This window comes from Phyllobates terribilis, unplaced genomic scaffold (assembly GCF_046119375.1).
Source record: "Phyllobates terribilis strain yellow unplaced genomic scaffold, ASM4611937v1 Scaffold_3__8_contigs__length_932513732, whole genome shotgun sequence".
Lineage (NCBI taxonomy): Eukaryota > Metazoa > Chordata > Amphibia > Anura > Dendrobatidae > Phyllobates > Phyllobates terribilis.
This window is the reverse complement of record NW_027362763.1, coordinates 266,870,262-266,894,500: the sequence shown is the minus strand read 5'-3', so window position 1 is coordinate 266,894,500 and position 24,239 is coordinate 266,870,262.

Below are 24,239 nucleotides of genomic sequence, written 5' to 3'. Positions count from 1 at the left end.
GGCCGGAGCTGGCGTTCTTGGCAACCTGCTGTAAAAGGAAAATCACCTCTGCAAGACAATTTTCAATTACATTAGTTCCTAGAGTTATCTTTGGGTGACTCTCGTGCTTGTCAATGTCTACAATGATCAGTCCCTGTGCCGCCAATTCGACTCTACCGATTTTAATGGTCACCTCTTTAAATCCAATCTGTGGCACGGGCTGACCATTGCTGGCGATGATACTCAAGTCGTCGTCAGGGTAGCGGGTGATATCCGAGTCATTCCAGTACTGCTTGAAGAGCACGTACGGGATAGTGGTAACCTGTGACCCGGTGTCCAGTAGGGCACTCATGGGGATGCCATCCAGTACCACAGGCAAGACTGGACGTCCTCCCACATATTTGTCGCGCCAGTTCGATGGGCCTGATGATCTTTTTCCTGGGGTTTGGCCCTCTACCCCAGGTTGTGCCAGTTTAAAGGACAGTACCTTGCCATATGTCCGGGTCGATTGCAGCGGCGGCAGATGAGTTGTCCGTCCTCGTTGTATCGGTCGCTGGGTCTTCCTCTGGCCGGTGGGGTCCTCCTTGGTCGACGCCACGGGATGTCCTCCGGTCCGGATGCCAGCTGGATCTTCCCTGGAGTGGAAACCTGTAAAGACTGCACAGTTCGGGTTAGCGCGGCAACGCTTTTAGCTAGCTCTTGGACCTGATTGTGCAGGTCTGGAGCCGGGTCATTGTTCAAAGCCTGCGCATCAGCTCCCACAGGCCCTGCCGACAAGGGCGCCGCCTCCTGGTGGTAAGTGGTAGTGGGGCGTCTGTGGGTCACAACGCCACCTGGTGCCGGTTCTCGGAGCACCCGGATGGCTCTGTCCTTGAACTGTGCAAATCCCAGATGAGGGTCCTGTAAGGCCATTGCCCGCAACTGGGTTCGGTGGGCATTGCAATATAAACCCTCTATAAATTGTTCAGTCAACAGCCTGTCCTCATCTCCCACGCCGTTAGGGTCGGTCTGCTTAATGGCTCTCAGGGCCTCTTGTAGGTTCAGGGCATAGTCCCTTATACTCTCGTGTGCTCGCTGCTTGCACCCGTAGAATCTAAGCTTGATCTCGGCTGAGGTGCGGGTATCAAAGGTGTCCCTCAGCTGGGTTAGTATCCCTGCAACAGTCCTCCCCCCAGGTGGCCAGGACTTTACCTCCCTTTGGGCTGCCCCGGTTAATTGGGCCACCAGGATGCTCACTTTTTGCTCTTCTGTGAGGGGATACACCTGGAAGAGGCTATCCAGCTTTTCTCTAAAGTCATGCAGGGTATGGGACTCCCCTGAGTACTGGGGTAGCCAGGCCGCTCCCGGGATATAGGGCATGGTGAAAGGCATGACTGCAGCAGCGGTGGTGCTGGCAGGGGTTGAGGCAGTGAAGCTCTCCTCCGTATCCGACATCTTCCTCCCCCCTAGTGGACCGTGGCCTACCTTGCGATGATCCTCTTCCATAGGCCGTGGCTCCGCAGTGGATCGTCAGGGTTGAGGACCTTCCGTCGCGCTCCTGTGACGTCGGCGTCTGCTGGGCTCCTTCCAGGACCTTACGCAACGTCCGGACGTGAGGCGGGGCTTCAGTTCTCGCGCGCTTTCGGAGTCCACGCCCCTCTTCTTCCCGCGCGGCGTCTTCAAGATGGCACCGGATGGCGGGAAAACTTCGCGGATGGCGGGAAGAAGGTAGAAGATGGCGCCGGATGGCGGGAAACCTCCACGGATGGCGGGAATCTTCACCACTGGTAAGTTTGAACAGTCTTTTTCAGGCACGCAGTACCCGGTGGTTGCGGGCACGAGATCCTGCCGACTACGCCAAAAGTTGACGCACCCCTGGGCCTGTGTCGCACAGCGTTGCACATGCAGGAGCTTACCCGGAGCCGGATCTGTTGAGGGTTGTAGTCTCGTGGCGGTGACCCGGTCCGTGCCCAGGGAGTCAGACTAAGTGGCGTTGTATTAGCGGTAGATGTTGGACGACTACGCCACCCGTTGAATGCAGCGAAGGAGCTGCCGCTGCAGGGCAGACCGCTGAGGCCGGTGGTAGGATTGTGCAGCGTGATAGTATCACCCCCAACGGGAGGGGTATGGCCTCAGGGCAGCCGACGTGGATGATGGGGGTAGCAGGAATCACTCAGAGACGATGCGGTGTAGTTCAGGGTCTTTACTGATGATAAAGATAGACCCTCCCGGAGTACTGGCTAGCGATCGGGGCCTGGTCAGTCCTTGAGCAGATGGGATCTCCCCTGGCCAGGCGGAGTTGTAGGCCTCCCAAACTGACTGTACTCTTCTGGCTACCTTGCTAGAGGCGGGTATAAGTAGCCCACGTCCCTGAGTGTACCGTGTGGTGCTCACCCGTATGGCCGGCGACTCGGGGCCTTCTAGTGGCGTCCGCTCCACGACGGCGGTGCTGGTCCCACGCGTGTGACCGTGCCTTCGGGTTTCTTGGCCAGAGGACCTGAAATCCCCTGCCGGGCGGTTTCTGCTGCTGGTTAGAGATTAGTCCCCACAGCCTCGGACTCCGGGTCCGGTGATAGCTTCTCAGTCAGGGCGAGCTCTGCAGCTGCCAGCCCCTGACTCCTTATAGCACTGCTCCCACAGAGCTCCTGATGTTCTTTTCCTATATCTGCTTCTCTTCTCTGTCTCTTCTTCTTCTCTACACTAACCCTGCCTCAGCCCTAGGTTTATATAGGGGAAGTTCTTCCCCTCCCAGGACTGGGCAGGAGGTGTGGCATGCATAGGATCCCTGACCAAGAGACCTCCCACCTGCTCTCAGACGTAATATCTCTATCACTGTGGCAACCAGACCCCTGGGGTGTCACACATGCAGCTAAACAAGTCCTGGTCCACACTCCATCCTTACCTGGGAGTGGAATATCACACCTCTGGTTTGAGGTGCAATACCCCTGTAGCAGCCGAGCCCTCGGGGTGCTACATCTGCATATTTGCACCTGCATTCCAAGGACTGGGGTAGGGACAACTGAACACTGTGCTGGGACAAGGATGTGGTTGCTGACAGTGGTTGCAAGTGTGCAATGACAGGTACAGGGTGGAAGGCATCTTCACCTGCGTCATGGACAGGGGATTGGAGTCCACGTAGCGGGGAAGAGGCAGTTGTGTCACCCACAGACACTTTTTCTGGAACCTGACATTCGGCCCAACTAGTCAGGTGCTTTTCTGTCATGTGCCTGACCATGCTGGTGGTGGTCAGGCTGATATTTTTGCTGCCCCTGCTGATGCTGGCATGGCATATGTTGCAAATGGCCTTTTTTTCCTTTTTGGGGTTAACTGGACCATCTTTAAAAAAGCATCCGACTTGGGAAGACCTAACTCTTGGACTAGCAATTTATAGCAATATAGAGATGCTATTAGTTACCGGACAAGTCTGGATGTATGTTTTCAATGCACAACTGTCCCGGTTTAAATAGCGTAGAATATTTAGATGCTAAGTAAACTTTTCAGTATTTGGATCACAGCAAATTTAGCACACCTTTGATGAACTTTTCACTGCTTGCACTATATAGCAATGCTATTCAAATCAACCAAGTCTGGCTGTATGCTTTTAATCAGAAATGGACCAGTATAAATGGTGTATTATATTTCTTTCACAACAATTAGCAGGTTAAGAGCATAAATAATATTATTATCCATGAGAAGGGCTATAGATAGGAGTTCCAGCAGCAGAAAGAACATGCAATGAACCCTTTCCTGTCCTACACTATTCCTCCACGAACTCTCACTAAAGGTAGTATTAATATTGATTAGACTGAGCCCTTACAAGGGCTGTTGTTGCAGATAAAAGAAATAAAAGTGGTGTGGAATCCCTGCCTAAACGCTGGTAAAATTCTCTCCCTCGCTCAGCTGCAGCACCTCTCCCTACTATGCCTGTTTCTGAGGTAGACTGTGACAAGCATAGGGTCCCGGGTCTTATACAGACCTGATGATGCTATGCGACCAGCCAATCACAGTAATGCCACTACCAACATGCCTATGGCAGGCAATCGCTGCATGTTTATTGGCTGCCTAAAAAGTGCCAAACATGCGGGATGGGGACTTGAGCTCCTGCCTGAACATTCAAAAAATACTCGCCGAGTAACGAGCATCACGAGCACAGTGATGCTTGGGCGAGTAACGAGTAGTGATGAGCACACTCGCTCATCACTAGATGCTACACATTAAGAGATGGCGCTGTACATAACAAGAGAGGCTGGTATGTAATAAGGGACAGCACCATACATAACAAAAAAGGATGCTATGTAATAAGGGATGTTGTTGTACATAAAAAGAGAGCATGTTTTGTAATAAGGGACAGCACCATACATAACAAGAGACGATGCTACATAATAAGGGATTTTGCTGTGCATAACAAAAGAGGATGCTTTGTAATAAGGGACAGTGCCATACATAACAAGAGAAGATGCTACATGTTATGCACACGCCCGGACTGACTGGTGTGTGCGTGTTTATGTAGTGATTCCACTGTGCCATGAACCGGAGAGTGCCTGGAGGGGCGTAACTAAGTATCTGCCCGATCCGACCAAGGTCGCACGACGGCATACGACGCCAGTGCACCAGGGAGGAACCGAGCAGAGGAACCAGGGTCTACTCCAGGTCAGAGTCCGGACACGGCTGTTGACCCACACCAGGGAATACAGGAACAGGCAGACTAGAGCACAAGCTGGGTAGGGTCCAGTACAGACTGGGAGACAAATTCGAAACCGCAGACGCGGTAGACAGAGCTGAGCAAAGCGAAAACCGCAGACGCGGTGGACAGAGCTGAGCAAAGCGAAAACCGCAGACGCGGTGGACAGAGCTGAGCAAAGCGAAAACCGCAGACGCGGTGGACAGAACTGAGCAAAGCGAAAACCGCAGACGCGGTGGACAGAGCTGAGCAAAGCGAAAACCGCAGACGCGGTGGACAGAGCTGAGCAAAGCGAAAACCGCAGACGCGGTGGACAGAGCTGAGCAAAGCGAAAACCGCAGACACGGTGGACAGAGCTGAGCAAAGCGAAAACCGCAGACGCGGTGGACAGAGCTGAGCAAAGCGAAAACCGCAGACGCGGTGGACAGAGCAGAGCAAAGCGAAAACCGCAGACGCGGCGGACAGAGCTGAGCAAAGCAAAAACCGCAGACGTGGCGGACAGAGCTGAGCAAAGCGAAAACCGCAGACGCGGCGGACAGAGCTGAGCAAGGCGAAAACCGCAGACGCGGCGGACAGAGCTGAGCAAAGCGAAAACCGCAGACGCGGCGGACAGAGCTGAGCAAAGCGAAAACCGCAGACGCGGCGGACAGAGCAGAGCAAAGCGAAAACCGCAGACGCGGAAGGAACAGGGCTCTGTTCACACGGAACAGACTAGAAGGGAAAGGCAGAACCAGATACCCACAGGGTACTTGCAGAGAAGTAGCGAGTGGACCACAAACTCACAAACGGAAGTACAGTGACAACGAGCAGGAGTAGGTACGAGTTCAGACTCTGCAGAAAAAGGAAAGGAACGGACATAGAGAAAAAACAGGTAAAAGATAGGAGAGAGTTCAGACTGGAACTGAGTGTACGGAGGAGACCGACACTGCAGCGGGATACAGGAGCGGGTCTGGGAATACGGCCCCCAGAGAGGCGGGACGAACAGGCAAGGAGCGTGTTCAGACTGGCCTGGAAATACAGCCTCCAGGAAGGCAGAACGAACAGGCAAGGAACGAGTACAGACTGCAGGTTAAGGTACACAGATAGGACACAGTACAGACATGGGAACAGTTACTGCAAGACAGGTAACATAGACAGGACCTGGCATGTCAGAGACAAAAGCCAACTGACAGGGCAAGATGCTCAGGCATGGGTTAATGGGGCAGCTGGTTTAAATACCAGGTGACAGACAGCAATAGGCTGAGGACGCACAAAGGGTGTGCCTGCAGCAGGTACAAAAAGCAGGAAGTGATCGGGCGCCGCCCATAAGCAGCAGACACAGAAGCAAACAGACAGCATGGAGGGAAGCCAGAGAGACACCCTGGACTGGAGATCAAGTGCGCGCTCTTGCACAGTGGGAGATGGACCACTATGCAAGGATGCCGCCAGGTATGTTACACTACATAAGGGATGCTGCTGTACATAAAAAGAGAGTATGCTTTGTAATAAGGAACAGCACCATATATAACAAGAGACAATGCTGCATAATAAGGGATGTTGCTGTACATAAGAGAGCAGGCTATGTAATAAGGGACAGTACAATATACAGGTGCATCTCACTAAATTAGAATATCATCAAAAAGGTAATTTATTTCAGTTCTTCCATACAAAAAGTAAAAACCATATATTATATAGTCATTACAAATAGAGTGATCTATTTCAAGTGTTTATTTCTGTTAATGTTGATGATTATGGCTTACAGTTAATGAAAAAAACAAGTCATTATCTCAGTAAATTAAAATGATTAACAAAAAACACCTGCAAAGGCTTTCTAAGCCTTTAAAAAGGTCCCTTAATCTGTTTCAGCAGGCTCCAAAATCATGAGGAAGACTGCTGAATTGACATATGTCCAAAAAGCAGTCATTGAAACACTCCACAAGGTCCCCGCGTTCCAATTTTCATTTGGAAATCAAGGTCCTAGAGTCTGGAGGAAGAGTGGAGAGGCACACAATCCAAGCTGCTTGAGGTCTAGTGTGAAGTTTCCACAATCAGTGATGGTTTGGGGAGCCATGTCATCTGCTGGTGTAGGTCCACTGTGTTTTATCAAGACCAAAGTCGGCGTAGCCGTATACCAGCAAATTTTAGAGCACTTCATGCTTCCCTCTGCCGACAAGCTTTTTGGAGATGGAAATTTCATTCTCCAGCAGGAAATGGCACCTGTACACGCTGCCAAAAGTACCAATACCTGGTTTAAAAACAGTATCCCTGTGCTTGATTGGCCAGCAAAGTCGTCTGACCTTATCCCCGTAGAGAATCTATGGGGTATTGTCAAGAGGAAGATGAGAGACACCAGACCCAACAATGCAGACGAGCTGAAGGCTGCTATCAAAGCAACCTGGGCTTCCATAGCACCTCAGCAGTGCCACAGGCTGATCATCTCCATGCCACGCCACATTGAAGCAGTAAATGATGCAAAAGGAGCCCCGACCAAGTATTGAGTGCATTTACTGAACATACATTTCAGTAGGCCAACATTTCGGATGTTTAGGCACATCAAGGGCTCTCCAAACGCGACATGGTGTCCGCTAACAAATTGAATGGAAAATCGGCTCAAATTGTTAGCGGACACCATGTTGCGTTTGGAGAGCCCCTGTGTGCCTAAACATTGGAGCTCCCCCACAAGTGACCCCATTTTGGAAACTAGACCCCCCAAGGCACCTATCTAGATGCATAGTGAGCACTTGGATCCCCCAGGTGCTTCACAAATTGATTCGTAAAAATGAAAAAGTGGAAAAAAAAACACTTTTTCATTTTTACGAATCAATTTGTGAAGCACCTGGGGGTTCTGGAGCACCATCCCTGTGCTATGCAGGCAGTCAGCGCTGGACAGGGAGAAGATAGTTTGGAGATGCACTGCGCATGTCCAAACAATCTTCCTGCTGTCTGGTGACCCGGATGTTGTCATGACGACATCGGGTAGTCATGGCAACACCCGGGAAGCCGCGGCAGACAGCCCTGGAGGCCGGAAGAGGAGGTGAGTATACCGATCACCTCCCGTTGCCACCGCAATGCTGCGATTGACTTCGACTACAGTCAGAGAGGTAGGAGGAGAACTAGGAGAGAACGGTTTCCTTGAGGCCTATAGAGCGGAGCATGGTGAGGAGGAGCTGGTGATCCAGTGTCAAATGCGGCAGAGAGAATCAGGAGAATCAGCAGGGAGCAGTGACCTTTGGATTTAGCTGTTAGTAGATCATTAGAGACTTTAGTGAGGGCAGTTTCAGTGGAGTGTAAGGAGCGGAAACCAGATTGTAGAGGGTCGAGGAGAGAGTTATCTGAGAGATAGCGGATTAGACGGGAGTGGACCAAGAGTTCCAGGAGTTTAGAGATGAAAGGAAGGTTAGAGACAGGTTTGTAGTTAACAGTGCAGTTCTGGTCCAGGGATGGCTTTTTAAGTAAAGGGGTTATAATGGCAAGTTTTAAGTGAGGAGGGAAAGATACCTGAAGAAAGAGAGAGGTTAAATATTTTAGTCAGTTGAGTGGTGACTACCAGTGAGAGAGACTGCAGGAGATGTGAAGGAATGGGGTCACTGTTGCAGGTCGTAGGTCGAGAAGAAATGAGAAGCTGGGTAACTTCTTCTTCTGTAACAGGCTCAAAGATGGCTAGTGAGCTTGAAGTGTGGCAGGGAAGGGGATCCAGGCACTGAGGAGATTGGGCTGAGATGTCCTGATGGATGTGGTTGATTTTTTCATAAGTCTGTAGTCACACATATTGACTACAGACTTATCAATTTAGACAGGACAACCCCTTTAAGTATTTATTTATATAGTAAGCTATCTCTACCTTATGGTATCTCATCAATTAGTATGATACAGTACATGTGTCTGCACTTCCCCTATTCCCCTATTAGTATGCCATTCTTTCATAGTACTTGTGGACAGGGGCAGACATTGACTGCTTGGGGCCCCTGTGCAAGACATGTGTCTGGGCCCCCCACCTTTTATGGCGACAAAGCTACAGATGTTTATATAGCCACACACACATATATATACCTCTTACATAGCCTCCTTTATTATGTAAATTGCTGCCCCTTATTACACAGTGCCCTCTCTTGTTGTGTACAGCACCGTCCCTTACATATCAGATAATATAGCGCCCTGTTCTTTTTTACATACCGTCTTCTCTTGTTAGATATATAATGCAATGACGGCTGATGGAGCTGACGCGCCCAGGGGATGGGGACGACTCGGCGCCCGGGCCTTGTTGTTAGTTTTGGGGGATGTCGCGGTGGCCGGCTCCCGGGGCCATACCCTGGGGTCACTCTTAAAAGCAAGGGAAGGGGAAAAGGGTGTATGGGATAGGGGAATGTTCGTGACACCACCCGTGGTTTCTGGTGAGGATCACCAGCGCTGCTACAGTCCTCTGAGGCCGGTGGTCAGGCAGCTTAGGTGGTGCGGCTCCCCACAGGTGGAGCGGGTCCTCAGGGCAGCGTAGGAGAAGGGATGCAGGATAGAGCATTGGCGGGTGCAGTGCCACGGAGAAAAGAACAGACAGAGGCAGTATTTGAAGTCATCCACGTCTTTACTCACGGTGGTGCTTTCTCAGCTCAGAGCTTCTCTCTGCTCTCACACGGCTAACTCCGGCCGCCATGGTTCGGTTCAGCACACTGCAGGTAGTTCAGGAGCGCTTGACCGGACCCCTGCTCTAAAGTGTTCCTCTCCTGGTGAACTTCTCCCGCCTTGTGTCCCCCACTGTGTCCCGTACGGGTACTGTGATGTCCTTGATGGGTAGCGAGTAGCTCCCGGACCGACTGGGTGCCCTTCTTGGTGACTGGTGGTGATAACGTGGCGGAAGGCCGGGTCCCTCTGGATGAACTCAGATTAGGGAATACAGGTGGCGACTCCACTCCGTCCGTATCCCCCTGGGATCCACATAAGCCTCCGGACTTTTCCGACAGAGACGTGAAGTGCAAAGTCAGATAATCGGGAACCTGTACCCCCTCTTGCGGCAGGGTCTCTCTGGCAGGGCCAGAATAAGGTATGCAGGTGGCGACTCCGCTCCGTCCGCACCCTCTGAGATCCTTTCGCCTGTGGAGCCTAACTCCTCTGCTCCCCTCCTGGGCCTTCTTGGTTGGACTCTGACCGGTGACAGAGCTGGTTATAACTCTGCCCCAATCCCCCATCTCGAGGCCTGAGACCGGGAACCGTGGACCCTGAGGCGGCTGCAGCCTTTTGCTGACCTGCCGCCCCAAAGACCCACGACTAAAGACCCGGTTATTAAAATGGCCTCCAGTTATACTGTATATGATTCTATTAAGTGCTAAAGTAAAGTGCTTCCTCCACCCTCACTCACTACTTGGTTCCCCCTAACTTTGGTTCCCCCCAACTCCTCCATTTAGGACCGGGGCAGCACTATGGTGCTTTTTAGGCCCCCTTCAGAACTGGAGTGGTGTAGTGTTGAGTGTGTGGTTGGGGTCCTGTGTGGTGCTCCATCCTTACCTTGGAGAGGAGATACCACACCTCGTTCTGAGGTGCAGTACCCCTGTGGCGACTGAACCCTCAGGGGCGCCACAGAGCAAAAAAAGCTTATTTTCTGATGGAGGAGCTGACGGACTGGTCTTCTGGTCACCGGCTGCTCCATCAGCAGTCATTTTACATCTAACAAGAGACGACTATGTAATAAAAGAGGGTGCTGTGACAGACAAAAATAACAAGAATATGCTATGTAAGGGACAGCACCGTACGTAACAGCAGATGAAGCTATATATAACTAGAGAGGATGGGAAGTAATAAAGGAGGTGTTATACATATTAAAAGATGAAACTATATAACTAAGGATGGCGCTATACATAATTAGTGGGTACACTATATACTAAGGGACTATGCTATACATAATAAGGCTACATTCCTGTATCTGTGTGCAGCCCACTTTTATAGACACATTGAGCATGTCCTATTCTGATTCTCAAAATTAGATCAGAACAGGACATTCTCTGACCCTCACAGATCTCATTCTCAGATCCGTGATTTTCATGGATGTGTGAATGGATCTATAAAACTCTACAAGTCCGTGGACCATCCGATAAAAAAATCTGGCAGCACACGGACATTTCACACAAATGTGAGAATGCAGCCTAAGGGATTTTACAGATAACATTATCACTCCAAGTCACACAATTTAGATACAGAATAAAATTTACATCCAGGCACTTACCGCTGACGTCTCATCTGATCAGAGTCGGTTTCTGCTGTTTCTTCTCCATTTAATCAGACCTTCATGTCGATATCTCCCAGCCACGACTCGTCTTGTCATGATGATCTTCATCCTAGAAAATAACAAGGTCACATATATTGTATAGATAAATGTGTCTCATCCGCACTGTGCCCCTGAATACAGATATGTACACCCCCATTAACACCTTTAAAGCCCATGAAGTACAAATACACGTCTGTGCTCTGGGACTTAAGAGCCTGACCCGTATTAGTACGTCATCGCGATCGCACGCGTACACAGGCTGTGCGGGCGCGATCGCCGCCGGGTGTCAGCTGATTGTCACAGCTGACACCCGGTACTATGTGCAGGGAGCGGTCCCGATCGAAGTCGATCGCAGCATTGCGGTGGCTAAGGGGAGGTGATCGCAATACTCACCTCCTCTTCCGGCCTCCAGCGCTGTCTGCCGCGGCTTCCCGGGTGTTGCCATGACGACCCGATGTCGTCATGACAACATCCGGGTCACCAGACAGCAGGAAGATTTTTTGGTCATGCGCAGTGCATGACCAAACAATCTTCACACTGTGCAGCGCTGACTGCCTGCATGGCACAGGGATGGTGCTCCATCCCTATGCTATGCAGGCAATCAGAATAAAAAAAAGGTGAAAGTCCCAGAGTGGGACAAAGTAAAAAAACTCTCAGAAAGTGAAAAAAAATTTTTTTTAAAAAATTGTAAAAATATAAAAAAATAATAAAAAAATAATCCACCAAAAATAAAAATATAAACAATAAAAGTACACATATTTGGTATTTCCGCATCCGTAACGACCTGACCTATAAAACTGTCCCGCTAGTTAACCCCTTCAGTGAACACGGTAAAAAAAAAAAAAAACGAAGCAAAAACAATGCTTTATCATCATACCGCCAAACAAAAAATGGAATAACACGCGATCAAAAAGACAAATACAAATAAAAATGGTACCACTGAAAACGTCATCTTGTCCCGCAAAAAACAAGCTGCCATACAGCTCCATCATCTGAAAAATCAAAAAGTTATAGCTCTCAGAATAAAGCGATGCAAAAAAATATTTTTTTTTATAAAATAGCTTTTATTGTGTAAAAGCGCCAAAACATAGAAAAACGATATAAATGTGGTACCGCTGTAAACGTACTGACCCAAAGAATAAAGCTACCTTATCAATTTTACCACACGCGGAGTAGAATAAAAAATTTAAAAAAAAAACAATTCCTGAATTGTTGGTTTTTGGTTATTCTGCCTCCCAAAAGCTGGAATAGAAAGCGATCAAAAAATGTCACGTGCCTGAAAATGGCACCAATAAAAACGTCAACTCATCCCGCAAAAAACAAGCCATCACATGACTCTGTCGGCCAAAATATGGAAAAATTATAGCTCTCAAAATATGGCGATGCAAAAACTAGATTTTACAAAATATGTGTCTTTTAGTATGTGACAGCTGTCAATCATAAAAACCTGATATCATTCTGGTATCTCTGTAGTCGCACCGACTCGAAGAATAAGGTCGTCTAATCACTTATACTGCACTAGGAGAGGCGTAAAAAATAAACGATAGGGCTGGGGTTGGGGTTAGGGTTGTGCTAATGTTAGGGTTGGGGGTTAGGGTTTTTTTTTTTTTCAAAAGTAAAAAAAAAATAAAAAAAAATAGGACGATATAGCAACTAGTGTTGAACGCAAGTGCTCGCTACTTGAGTTTGCATCGGGTGCTCGGGTATGCATTTAGTATCGCGGGTGCTCGAGTCTCCGCCCCATATGCTTTGCGGCCAAAAAAACCTCGCGGGGATTGCCTGCCATGCACGAGCGATCCCCGCATGTTTTTTTTTGGGGTGTCTAATAACCGTGAAACATGCGGACGGGGACTCGAGCATTTCACTTGAGCACCCGTGATACATGGTGCATACCTGAGTACCCGATGCAAACTCAAGTAGCGAGCACTTGCGCTCAAGACTAATGACAACTTATTCAATATGATGACCTAATGTCATCAAATTCTGTGTCGTACCTCTGGGATCAAAATGTTTACTATACCCCTTGATAAAATCCTTGAGGGGTGTAGTTTCCAAAATAGGGTCACTTATGGGGGGTTTCAACTATTTAGGCACATCAGGGGCTCTCCAAACGCGACATGGCGTCCGCTCTCGATTCCAGCCGATTTTGCGTTCAAAAAGTCACACAGTGCTCCTTCCCTTCTGAACTCTGCCGTGCGCCCAAACACTGTATTTTCCCCACATATGGGGTATTGGCGTACTCAGGAGAAATTGCACAAAAGTTTTTGGGGTCCATTTTCTCCTCTTACCCTTGTGAAAATAAAAAAATTGGGGCTAAAACATAATTTTTGTGGAAAAAGTTTGATTTTTTTTACTTTCATGGCTCCATGTTATAAACTTCTGTAAAGGACTTGGGGGTTCAAGGTGCTCACCACACATCTAGATAAGTTCCCTGAGGGGTCTAGTTTCCAAAATGGTGTCACTTGTGGGGGGTTTCCACTGTTTAGGCACATCAGGGGCACATCCGCTAATTATTCAAGCAAATTTTACAATCAAAAAGTCAAATGGCGCTCCTTCCCTTCCGAACCCTGCCGCGCACCCAAACAGTGATTTTCCCCCACATATGGGGTATCTGCTAACTCAGGAGAAATTGCACAACAAACTGCATAGTGCAATTTCTTCTGTTACCCTTATGAAAATGCAAAAGTGGGGGCTGAAAAACATTTTTGTGGGAAAAATGTGAAAATTTTATTTTTACGGCTCAAATGTTACAAACTTCTGTGAAGCACCTGGGGGTTCAAGGTGCTCACCACACATCTAGATAAGTTCCCTGAGGGGTCTAGTTTCCAAAATGGTGTCACTTGTGGGGGGTTTCCACTGTTTAGGCACATCAGGGGCTCCCCAAATGCAACATGGCGTCCACTAATTATTCAAGCAAATTTTACATTCAAAAAGTCAAATGGCGCTTCTTCCCTTCCGAACCCTGCCGTGCACCCAAACAGTGGTTTTCCCCCACATATGGGGTATCTGCTTACTCAGGAGAAATTGCACAACAAATTTTGGGGTCCATTTTTTCTTGTTACCCCTGCAAAAATAAAAAAAATTGGGTCTAAAGTAACATTTTTGTGAAAAAAGTTAATTGTTAATTTTTTTCTTCCACATTCCAAAAATTCCTGTGAAGCACCCGAAGGGTTAATAAAGTTCTTGAATGTGGTTTTGAGCACCTTGAGGGGTGCAGTTTTTAGAATGGTGTCACTTTTGGGTATTTTCTGTCATAAAGACCCCTCAAAGTGACTTTAAATATGATGTGGTCCCTAAAAAAATGGTTTTGCAAATTTTGGTGGAAAAATAAGAAATCGCTGGTCAACTTTTAACCCTTATAGCTCCCCAATAAAAAAAATTTTGGTTCCAAAATTGTACTGATGTAAATTAAACATGTGGGAAATGTTATTTATTAACTATTTTGTGTGACATATCTCTCTGATTTAAGGGCATAAAAATTGAAATTTTGAAAACTGCAAAATTTTCAAAATTTTCGCCAAATTTCCGTTTTTTTCAAAAATAAACGCAAGTGATATCGAATAAATTTTACCACAATCATGAAGTACAATATGTCATGAAAAAATAATCTCAGTATCAGGGGGATCCGTTGAAGCGTTCCAGAGTAATTACCTCATAAAGTGACAGTGGTCAGAATTGTTAAAATTGGCCTGGTCATTAACGTGCAAACCACCTTGGGTTGTAAAGGGGTTAATATACTGTTAGCCACTTAGTAATCAAAATATAAAGTGATTAGCAGAGCTGTGCCCCCCATTAACTGTAATCTCCACCGGCCAATAATATAAACTATTCAGTCTCTGTGACTCTCCTGAAATTAACTGTAAGACTATGTGCACACCCCCGTCATTGCTCTGTCCCAGCACCCCTGTCATTGCTCTGTCCCAGCACCCCCGTCATTGCTCTGTCCCAGCACCCCTGTCATTGCTCTGTCCCAGCACCCCCGTCATTGCTGTCTCCGTCTCCCAGCACCCCCGTCATTGCTGTCTCCATCTCCCAGCACCCCCGTCATTGCTGTCTCCGTCTCCCACCATCCCCGTCATTGCTCTCCCCTACCTCACCTCATTCACCAGTTCCTCTCCCCAGGGTGTCAGAAAAAAAAAACTTACCTCTCAGCTCGCTCCCCTTCAGCATCCTCCTTGTTGCCGACAACTTTCTCTCTAACCCAGGCGCGCTGCATGATGATGTCATCAAGCGGCGCGCATCTGTGTCCGGGAGGAAGCACCGGGCAGGAAGCACAGGACGGATCCCTCCAGCTCCGCTGCCATTTTCCTCCTGTCAGCAGCGGAGCTGGAAGGATCGCTCCCTGCCCGCCGCACATGAGAGGGCAGTCTGGCCATGGGCCCCCCGGAGCCTGCCGCTCCAAGAAGCAGGCCAGATGTTGCCCTCAATATTAGCTGCCCAGCGAGGGCCTCCCTGCACCACTGGGCCCCCGTGCAGTTGCACAGGCTGCATCGGCAGTATGTCCGCCCCTGCACACGAAGGCCTAGGGTCTTGAGTCTATCTGCACCCTATGCATTTAATCAAAACTTCCAACATCCTTTTTTTTTAGAAAGTTAAAATTGTAAAAAAAAGAGAATGAACTATTTCAAGGCCCAATGAATTTATATTTATTCTAAGCCAACAAGTGCTCAATGTGGTCTGTTCACCACTGACCTTTCAACCGTGCATAACAGCAATACTGTTTTGTTTCCGCCATTCTATCACACAACGCTCCAGTAAGCAGAACTTCTGATTCAGTTGGCATTTACTGATTAACTTCTGTATTTCATCATGTAATACTGAACTTCCTATAGAAGGCAGGTTAATCAAATGCGTTTAAAAGAGTTGCTACAAGCTGCTGAGAGCTTGGTGTTAAGATGCCTTATATAAGTGAAGAAAGGACATGTAATCTATTATTGAAATGCACATAATGCAACCAGCAACATGACACGAATCATGAAATTTAGATTAAACAACTGGAAATCAACAGCACAATGGTTAGTGATTCATGTTGAAATGTAATTTTCCAAGTCACAGATAAAATTCCTTTTCAGCTGATTGCTCTCCTGAATTCTGATTGAGATGGTGACGTCACATTCCCGCATGATGGTGTTAATGTGGGAAAAAAATATTTTGGACACGTTTATTTTTTTTACAGTGATTTAAATGAGATTGGACAACTGGTGCATAAAATTATAGTTGATTGGAACAGTTGTTATTCTTTTCTTTAGAAAAATATCAAAATTAAACACGTGAAAAAAAATAGTAATGAGCTTAGGCTCTGTTCACACTGGCATCATTCTATTAACAAAGTAATTAAAGTAATGACGGATTTAGTTATGTATATTCAATTATTACGTTCCTTTTTTTAAACGAGTAAATATCGCAACAAATTGTGTGAAGGCTGGTATTCACAGAAACCTACTTAGTCATCACTGTGAACGCTCTGGCAATATCCATATCCTTTAACTTATCCTCAGTCCCCTTATCAGCAGAGTACATGACTATGGACGGAAACATAACTTGTTAAGATGGTGATCAATTTTATGGATATTTTAGGACTTTTTTTTTTGTACTGAGGTAAAGCCACCCCATAAATATTAAAGGGAATCTGTCACCACTTTGGAGTTACCAGACCTCTACTATGGACATACAGGGTATAGAAAAGTACTGTAAATCTATACATACCTGTATGGCCCATGATAGAGGTCTAAATGCAGAGAAATGTAGTTTTATCTCTTTGGATTTCACAGGCTTGGCGTCCCCCGAACGCCAAGCTATCCCCGCCAATCTGCTTATTATTCCACCAATTCCCTGCCTATGTACACATTTACCATATTCCCACTCCCCTCCCCGCCTGTCACAGGGTCCTGTGACGTGCGCTTTTTTCCCTCACCTCCCAGGGCATGCGCAAAGCGTGGCTCGCTTTGTTTCCTCCTGGGGACGTTTGGCTGAGCACAGTGCTCTATTGCGCAGGCGCCGGGGAGTCACTGTGGACTCCCCGGCGCCTGCGCAATAGAGCACTGTGTTCAGCCAAACGGGTCCGGAAGGAAACAAAGCTCGCTTCCTGTGAGCCGCACTTTGTGCATGCATCGGGGGGTGAGGGAATAAAGGGCACTTCACGGGGACCTGTGATGTGTTGGGAGGGGGGGGGGATATGGTAGACGTGGACATAGGAGGGAATTGGTGCACTAATAAGAAGATGGTGAAAAACCAAGGAGATAAAACTACATTTCTCTGCATTCAGACCTCTGCCATGGGCCATACAGGTATGTATAGATTAACTTTTCTACACCTTGTATGCCCATTGTAGAGGTCTGATATCTCCAAAGTGGTGACAGATTCCCTTTAAATGGCTATAGGCCGATGGTTAGACCAATCATGTCGCCAGTTCTCCCGTATACAGGGAGTGCTCCTGTGTTTTCTATGAGAGAGCTGTTGCCAGAAATGTCTGGCAGCGGCTTATCACAGGGACAACAAAAGACTCAGCGGTCCAAAATTGAACATACTGGATGCTGAACCCCCCTGATATCAGTAGTCCAGGCCTTCCTTACACATTAGACCCCCGTCACATACCGATACCGATGTCATCAGTGTTTTGAATCAGTGTGCCATCTATTTTTTTTGCGGTATGGCTCAAGAAAAATCAATTCCAAAGCTTCTCTTATACTTTGCAATGTTAAACACGGACAGCACACAGATGGCACACGGATGACACATGGATGCAATCTGTGTGCTTGTATGTGTTTTACTTGGACCCATAGAATTGTATTGGCCCTTGTCATCTATACTGCTGGTCAAAAACAGATGCGACTCACACTGTAAATGTAGCACCCTGAGGACTCGGCTGCTACAGGGGTATTACACCTCAAGCCAGAGGTGTGGTATTCCACTCCCGGGTAAGGATGGAGTGTGGAACTGAGCTAGTAGGCTGCATGCACTACATACATCCCATTTCCGGGGGACAGAACGACGGTACTCCCACCAGTATATGTGCAGGTACGACAGCGTCTGTCCCTGGCTGGAGTGGGAGGGGGGTGGAACATCCCAGTAGTGTAGGGGCAGATAGGGGGAGTAGTCTGGGTAAAGATAGGAGCTCATTGGGTGCTGGTCACCTGAGCTCACACATAGAGGGAGTATATAAGGTGGGCACCATCTTAGAACAGGGTCAGTCAGTGAGAGTTTAGCCTGAGGAGCAGAGCAGAGGAGCTCAGCCAGGAGGGCTGACAGGGAGCTGTGGCTCCGGCTGGGCCCAGCTCCAGAACAGAGCCTGCTGAGAGAGAGAGAGAGGAGTGAGAAGGACCCAGAGAGGAAACAAGAAGGAACCCCAAGATCCCAGAATAAGGACAGAAGGGTGAAGGGTTGGCGCACAAGGGTACCGGAACCCAAGCTGGCAGAGGCCAAAACGAACCTTAACCAGGAACCGGAGGTTGTGGGCAGGATCTGCCACGACCCTCACCAAATCCACTAGAAAGGCACACCGAGCATAGGGTCAGGGAGCCCAGAGGAGGCTTGACCACCAAGAGACCCGAGGGAGCCGGCCAAAAGTGGATCCCTGGTGGGAACGGCCAGAGGAAGGGAGAGTCAGAAAGGAGCTCAGGACCACGCTCCAGAATTGCCTGGGGGTTGGCCGAGTCCAGGACCTGGTGGACGCAACACGGCTCGGGTGGTCACTCAAGGCCAGAGTGACCAAAAGAACATCAGTAAGTAAAAACCCTGAACTGCACCTCCTGACTCTGAGTCTCCTTGCTGCACCTTCACAACCACCATCCTCCACGTCTGACCCCCTGAGGCTATACCCCTCCCGTTGGGGGTTATACTACCACAGCTGCACACACACCACCAGCCTCAGCGGACCATCCTGCAGCGGCGGCCTTTTGACCGCAAATCAACGGGTGGCGTAGTCGACACTAAGAACATCTGCAAGGACTGCCGCACACTGAGTTTGACACCCTGGGCACGGACCGGGTCACAGCCACTAGGAGACTACAACCCCCATCTGATCCGGCTCCGGGTTTCCCTTGCACATGGCCCAGGGGGCGCGTCAACTTTGGCGTAGTCGGCAGGATCACGTGCCCGCAACAACCGGGTACTGCGTGCCTGAAGAAAAATTCGCATTTACCTCAAAACGAAGTCTCCCGCCAATTCCAGAGGGTCCCCGCCATCGGACGCCATCTCGGATCAGTTCCCGCCATTTGCCCGTCATCTGCAGTCTTTTCCCGCCATCTGCAGTGTTTCCCGCCACTGGGAAGCGGTTCCCGCCATCTGAGAAGATTTCCCGCCTTGGCAGAGCGGACGCCATTATGGGCGTGCCAGAGGATGGCAAGAGGCCACCTCCCATCGTGGGCCAGGATCGGAAATGGCGCCAAAAGTGGAAACCGCCCCCACCAGCAGAGACTGTGATGATTGAGATGTCCATCAGCGTGAGGGGACTGCCCCTGGAACTGACAATCACCAAGTTACCCCAGGACCGCCCTCGGTATGGGCGTATACAAAACAAAAGAGAGAAGATGGGAGCAGCCTGGAGGAGTCTGGAGGAGCCGTACCCGGAGATGGAGGGAGAGGCAGGCAGCACCGACCCAGTGGTCAGGAGCCTGTTGCAAGCGACAACTCCAGAAGGCCTGCTGGAGATCCTGGCGCAGCTCCCCGGAGATCGGGAGCGTGCACAGACCGCGCTGGAGGGCCTCGCACGAAGGATGGCCCGGGTGCAGCGAGAAACACTGGCGGAGTGGACCCGAGAGATGGCCCTGCAGGCTGGAGCCTGCCAGCGAAGCATGCCACCCGCAGCGAGGAGCAAGTCCACCTCTGAGGACGGCGAAGGAGGGACGACGGCCGGAGACGACGCCGCGGAGGGAGCCGAAGAGATGAAGGCAGGTAATGGGGACGACAATATCCCGTGCCCAGAAGCCGTAAACCTGCCCCAGCTCCCCGTCGCAGAGCCCGAAGCCCCACTCACCATTCCCGTAGCCGCTGCGTCATCGCTCCAAGCTAGGCCTCAAGCGGCCGGAGCCGCGGCCACGCCCCCTGTGACGTCACGCGCCTCGATCCAGAGCACGGCCAAGCAGGAGACGCCACCGGCCTGGTCGCAAGGCCGAGTGCCCCCGGGCGCCGCAGTGCCAACAGCGCCTTCTACCTCCACTGAGCCACCGGCCTGGTCACTGGGCCAGGTAACCCCGGGCGCCGCCGTCTTCACGGTGCCCTTTACATTCAGTGTGCCCCAGGCCTGGTCGCAAGGCCTGGTGAAACCGGGCACTGCCACCACAACAGCGCCCTCAACGTCCACAGCGCCACACCTGGGTGAAGACCTATTTGCCCAGCACACATGCCCGGATGGGCAGCCCTTTGTGTGGCCACCGGAGTATCACCATCCCCGACTCCGGAAGGAAAGACCCCTGGATGAGCCCCTGATCCCGGCTCCGGCGCCCGCCAAGATCATCCAACTCTCGTTGGAGGAAGCGCAGTTTGCGTGGGACCCCACCGGAGAAGACCTCATCGGCTTCACCGAGGAGACCCGGGCAGCCACAGCCCAGCGTGCGGAGTGCTGCCAGCAACAATTGGAGGTTTTTGCTAGAGAGCGACGAGAGAGGCGGGTCCGCGAGGAGCGGCTCCAAGTGAAGAGCGCCGAGCAGAAGAGCCGAGCCCGCAGAAACCCCCGTGCTGCCCACGGTCCCCGTGCCAGCGGGACTGTAATAAAATTCCAGTTGGAGCACGGGTGGGGTTTCATCCGGGACCACAAGACCCCCGGCGACGTCTTTGTCACCCGCAGAGACGTTGAAAGTCATCTGCCGGAGGGACACAGAGGTCGTGACCTATACCTGGGTGATGAGGTCACCTTCACCCGGCATCAGTGCGCCAAGGGCCCGTATGCCCTGCACGTGCATAGACTTACTGAGAAGGAGCTACGGGGTGAGGAGGATCAAGAGGACCCGGACGGGTCTAAAGATTACCCTCAGCCAAGAGCGCACCGCCACTGATGAACTGTAAATAGAATATGTAAATAGTTACCCGTGTGGGTACAAAAACTGTTGCTACAAAAGTGTAGTCCCCGTTGGGACCAGTGAACTGTTACAGTGTGTCCCATCTCCCCACAGGCTGAGGACTGTGAACAGCCATTCCTTTTCCCCACTGGCCGAGGACTGAGAGCGGCCATACCTTCCCTTGTATATAGTTGCGCTTTCTAAGGCGCCCCCTACCGGTTTTATAGGAAACTGTTTTTTCTTGAAGAGACTGTTGCACTTTACCCGGTCACAAGTTGCACCGTGGCCGGAGGAACAAGAATGTTTATATGAAAAAGTTTTATGCTGATAATATATATATTGTTTTATAAGTTTATGATGTTTTGAAAAAAAATTGTATGTTTGTGGATGTTTTTATTCTTTTACAGCCCGAGGACGTGCTGTGATTTACCAGGGGGGAATGTAGCACCCTGAGGACTCGGCTGCTACAGGGGTATTACACCTCAAGCCAGAGGTGTGGTATTCCACTCCCGGGTAAGGATGGAGTGTGGAACTGAGCTAGTAGGCTGCATGCACTACATACATCCCATTTCCGGGGGACAGAACGACGGTACTCCCACCAGTATATGTGCAGGTACGACAGCGTCTGTCCCTGGCTGGAGTGGGAGGGGGGTGGAACATCCCAGTAGTGTAGGGGCAGATAGGGGGAGTAGTCTGGGTAAAGATAGGAGCTCATTGGGTGCTGGTCACCTGAGCTCACACATAGAGGGAGTATATAAGGTGGGCACCATCTTAGAACAGGGTCAGTCAGTGAGAGTTTAGCCTGAGGAGCAGAGCAGAGGAGCTCAGCCAGGAGGGCTGACAGGGAGCTGTGGCTCCGGCTGGGCCCAGCTCCAGAACAGAGCCTGCTGAGAGAGAGAGAGAGGAGTGAGAAGGACCCAGAGAGGAAACAAGAAGGAACCCCAAGATCCCAGAATAAGGACAGAAGGGTGAAGGGTTGGCGCACAAGGGTACCGGAACCCAAGCTGGCAGAGGCCAAAACGAACCTTAACCAGGAACCGGAGGTTGTGGGCAGGATCTGCCACGACCCTCACCAAATCCACTAGAAAGGCACACCGAGCATAGGGTCAGGGAGCCCAGAGGAGGCTTGACCACCAAGAGACCCGAGGGAGCCCTGGTGGGAACGGCCAGAGGAAGGGAGAGTCAGAAAGGAGCTCAGGACCACGCTCCAGAATTGCCTGGGGGTTGGCCGAGTCCAGGACCTGGTGGACGCAGCACGGCTCGGGTGGTCACTCAAGGCCAGAGTGACCAAAAGAACATCAGTAAGTAAAAACCCTGAACTGCACCTCCTGACTCTGAGTCTCCTTGCTGCACCTTCACAACCACCATCCTCCACGTCTGACCCCCTGAGGCTATACCCCTCCCGTTGGGGGTTATACTACCACAGCTGCACACACACCACCAGCCTCAGCGGACCATCCTGCAGCGGCGGCCTTTTGACCGCAAATCAACGGGTGGCGTAGTCGACACTAAGAACATCTGCAAGGACTGCCGCACACTGAGTTTGACACCCTGGGCACGGACCGGGTCACAGCCACTCGGAGACTACAACCCCCATCTGATCCGGCTCCGGGTTTCCCTTGCACATGGCCCAGGGGGCGCGTCATAAACATTGGCATGTGAAGGGGGCCTTAGACTGTTAGCCAAACCCATCACTATCGGTGGGTTCAGCCAACATGAGAGGCTTTAGATTCTAGTCCTACCCCCTATCGTTGGGCTGGTGAACACAAGTGTATACTTATAGAGAATGGTAGCTCGTTATTATGGCCTATCAGGGATAGGAACTGTCTTGTTATGAAAATTTACTTTATTTTCTCAATCGCTGTATCTATACATAAATGTGTCACCCTGGCCTGGATGCCACAAAATCTAATAAAGCTGTGTCTGAGAGCAAGGGGGAGGTTCTCTAGTCAGGGGAACATTAGCATGCAGTACCTCCTGTCTCAGGCCAGTAGGGGGAGCAGGCTGCCCCTATAAAAGCTGGAACTGAGGGCAGGGTTAGAGAGAACTTGATGACCTGTTTCAGGACTGAGACTTGTCCCAGAGCAGAGCAGGGACAGACAGTTGTATTGCACCTAAGAGGAAGTGTGGCAGAAGGAGAGCCACAAGCCAGAGACAAGAGGCGAAGAGAGCCTGTCTTGGCAGATAACGGACTTAATTTACCTGACTTTGGTGTCTGAGGCTGGGAGGATTCCACATCCCCCAGCAGATAACCAGTCCGCAGGGGACTGTATATTCCTTGGCCTAAGAAGCCTGGAGGCCCTGCCACAACAGAAGGGACCAGCAAAGCCGTACACGGCTGGGAGCAGAAAGGAACCCACGTCGCAGGTCATACAGGCGAGAATACACGGAGAGCTCGGAAGCGTGGGCTGTTATCCTATAAGGAGGAGATAGTCAGAAGGAGCGCAGAAAGCACGGTAGGCCTACACCCTCACCCTGACCAGGGCCAATTTCCCCATTGCTCTCAGACATCCAGGTCCCCTCCTAGCCGGGACTGTTTATGGGTCAGTTTACCTGCTTTAGTAAAGACTCTGGACTGAAACCTGTTGTCTGTGTGCTCCTTTGCTCCTCCAGCACTATCAGCACTGGGACTCTCACTACCATCACTCCCACCATCCACTACACTGCCCTGGGGCTGCACTCTTCCCATGGGGAGTCACACCATCCCAGCTGCATACATCATCAGCCCCAGCGGTCTGCCTTGCAGCGGCGGTTCCTAATGACCGCAAATCCACGGGTGGCGTAGTCGGACATAATCATCAGCACATAACGGACTGCCACTGGCCTGACCACCCTGAGCCACGGAACCGGGTTGCCACTACTACTCCCATCGTTCCCCTACTGCCCGGATCCGAGTGCCCCACGGCCCAGGGGGCGAGTCATAAACATCGCACAGTAGTCATCTGACGAGTTAAGACCATTCCATTTTTTTTCTGCAATGATATTGTATTCCTGCTCATTGACATAAGACTTCAAGGTGGTAACTGAAGCATTATAGTTATGTGATACACTGTTTATGTTCTGTACTAGTTCCATCAGTCATAGTGGATCATTTGTAATATAAAAAATTGTTATATTTTACGTTTGACTGATTAATGCATTAATGATACGTTAAAAGTTATCTTTCAATTATCCTCCCCTTCACAGTATTAATTATGGGTGTGTTATAATGCCACATTGACAGGTTCAGTATTTTTCTACATCAGTATTTGTAAGCCAAAAACAGGAGTGGATGGAAAATGTGTAAGTGGTGACGTGTTTCTATTATACTTTTCATCGCCTTGTTCCACTCCTGGTTTTGGCTTACAAATACTGATGTTCAGTATTTGGTCAG